Below are 2,857 nucleotides of genomic sequence, written 5' to 3'. Positions count from 1 at the left end.
CTGGAGTTGTCAGCCTCTGTAAAGCCGGGCGTCTGATTGTTAGAGGAGCTTGGCCGTCAGGCAGTTACGCCGCCTTGCTCCAGCGCGCCCTCTGCTGGTGGATGGGGGCACTCCCAGCGCTGGTGGAGGACGCGCGCCCTCTGGTGGCCGTCCCACTGCACCACCTGAAGTCGGAGAGCAGAGTGTTCAGCGCCCTCCTTCTGGAAATGCAAACTGACACGGAGCCGACTGGCCGGTGTGTTTCCAAAAAGGAAGAAGGGACAATTAACTGGAAACCATAGGAATGAGATAAACATGGATGCACGTTTTACAACTGATGGAAAAATTCACTTAACATAGTCTTTGCACTTAAAATGCAAAACTGTCAGAGGCATCTTAACCGTAGTGACTTTATTTTAAATAAAAGCTTTAGAAAAAGCTAAATCTGGGCAGGGTGCAGGGCTCACAAATGTAAGGCCAAGGCGGGAGGATCACTTGAGATTGGGAGTTCAAGACCAGCCTGGGAAAATATTGAGATCCTCATGTCTACAAAAAATATAAAAATTAGCTGGCATGGTGGCTCGTGCCTGTGGTCCAAGATATCCAGGAGGCTGAGGTTGGAGGATCGCTTGAGCTCAGAAGTTTGAGGCCTCAGTGAGCCAGTCATGATCACACCACTGCACTCAAGCCTGGGAGACAGAGTGAGACCCTGTCTCTCTCTCTCTCTCTCTCTCTCTCTCTCTCTCTCTCACACACACACACACACACACACACACACACACAGGTTAAATCTGTTGGATCATATATTTAGGGATTGAGCACCTTTGGTTATAAAATATTTATGGTTGCAGGAACAAGTTAATAACTAAATAAAGACCCAAAACTTATAAAAATATACCAGTACTTTAAGCAAAAAGCATTCTTAATTTAAAAATGAGTTTTAAAGGTAATAGTACACTAATAAATTATTGTTAAAATCAGTAGTAACAAAGAAAAGTAGCAATACTAATAGCCTGACACAAACTGATTACAATCCTTCATAAGAGACAACACTATTCTTAATAACCTATATAAACAAATATTAAGTAATTCTGTTTGTACGTTAATGTACTGGGATTACAGGTGTGATTACTTAATGTAAACATTAAGTTTACATTAATGTAATGTAACTTTGGGAGGCCGAGGAGGGCAGATAACCTGAGGCCAGAAGTTGGACATCAGCATGGCCAACATGGTGAAACCCAGTCTCTACTAAAAATAAAAAAAAAATAGCTTTGCACAGTGTCAGTATCGTAGCCAATGAGGTTTATCTGAGGTGCGATTATGGCTAATTGAAAACTTTTCCCAATACCCCACCATGACGACTGGAAATATAGTCAGCATTGGCAATTTTTGGAAGTTTCTACAGGAATGGAATTTAAAAAATTAAATAAAAAAATGGAAAAGAAATACAAAAAGATTAGCTAGACGTGGTGGTGCACACCTGTAATCCCCCTACTTGGGAGGTTGAGGCAGGAGAATCCTCAAACCCAGGAAGCAGAGGTTTTAGTGAGCCTAGATCATGTCATTGTGACAAGAGTAAAACTCCATCTCAAAAAAAATTTTTTTTTCTTTAAAACAGGTGCATTCCTCCTCTTGCTTTCTGAGGACTCCCTGCTCTGTCACTTAGTAGTGGCTAATAAACCCTTTTAACGTCACTAGACTGTGTGACTTGCCATAAATTCCATTTCATGTGAGATCCAAAATCCTGTTGCTGGGGCCTGGGACAAGACCCCTCTTCTGGAGACAAAATTATACTAATTATTTTCTTTTTTTTGAGACAGAGTCTTGCTCTGTTGCTCAGGCTGGAGTGAAATGACGTGATCTGGGCTCACTTCAGCCTGTGCCTCCCAGTTTCAAGCGATTCTCCTGTTTCAGCCTCTTGAGTAGCTGGGATTACAGGTGCCTGCCATCACACTGGCTAGTTTTTGAATTTCTAGTAGAGACAGGCTTTTCCAAAGTTGGCCAGGCCAGTCTTGAACTCCTGACCTGAGGTCATCCACATGCCTCAGCCGCCTAAAGTACTGGGCTTATAGGCATGAGCTACCTTGCCTGGCCGGCATGTATCCTTGGTGATGGCTTGGATATGGAGGGTGGAGGAGGAGGCGTGTCACGCAGATATCACTCTTGGATTACCACCTGGGATATTAGGCGCAAGGCTCTATTATTGGTTCAAACCCCGAGAGCGCCAGCAAACAGCTCGAGGTGGTGTGGAGCAACATGCTGTTTTCATGAGCGCCTGGGTGCAGACGGGCTGAGGCCTAAAATGGTGTCAGCCCCAAGTGAGGGTGAGGCTGGGGTTTTCTAATCTCCTGTAAATGGGACGTGTTCCAGTCTGATGTAACTGCTCCGTGGTACCTAGACGGCATCTCTCCTGATCTGCAGGGGGTACTTATCATCTGGCCTGTCCTCTTCTGGCTTCTGCTCGCTTGCTGACCCAAGCTGCTGGTGCACGTGGTCTTGTACCTTGGGACCAAGCCTGAGGAGGGAGGAGTTATCCCCCCAAGCTTTCAGGCCCCAGGGAGAATCTTTCATTAGGGAGAGTAGGCTGGCTGATTCTTCTTTGTTAGGCACAACTTGGTTTTGCAGGTGCAGTGGGGTGCCTCAAGCTGAAAGCCTGACTCCTTGTATGGGCCAGACCCCACGTGGCGGTTCCTCTGACTGCCAGGCCACTTTGAGCCTGAGAGACAGTTTTATCTGGCCTCTGTCCTGCACATGTTTACAATGCCTTCTCTGTGTTGGCAGATCTGGGGGTCCACCAGATAGGATCCTGTGAAGAGATCTCAAAGGTCGTTAGTCCACTGTGTTTATCACATCACTTCCACAATCAAAGATGAAT

At 45.7% G+C, this 2,857-nt stretch overlaps 1 non-coding gene across 1 annotated transcript; it reads left to right on the top strand.

The window, feature by feature from the left end:
• The first annotated feature begins 1,249 nt into the window (after positions 1–1,249).
• On the top strand, positions 1,250–1,390 carry LOC141581837 (U4 spliceosomal RNA). The gene has a single exon (XR_012514606.1). It is a non-coding gene; the product is annotated as a U4 spliceosomal RNA (small nuclear RNA).
• The last annotated feature ends 1,467 nt before the right edge of the window (positions 1,391–2,857 follow it).

Source organism: Saimiri boliviensis, chromosome 1, assembly GCF_048565385.1.
Source record: "Saimiri boliviensis isolate mSaiBol1 chromosome 1, mSaiBol1.pri, whole genome shotgun sequence".
In the NCBI taxonomy this organism is placed as follows: domain Eukaryota; kingdom Metazoa; phylum Chordata; class Mammalia; order Primates; family Cebidae; genus Saimiri; species Saimiri boliviensis.
The sequence above is the reverse complement of the archived record's forward strand: the minus strand, read 5'-3'. Positions and strand labels throughout refer to the sequence as shown.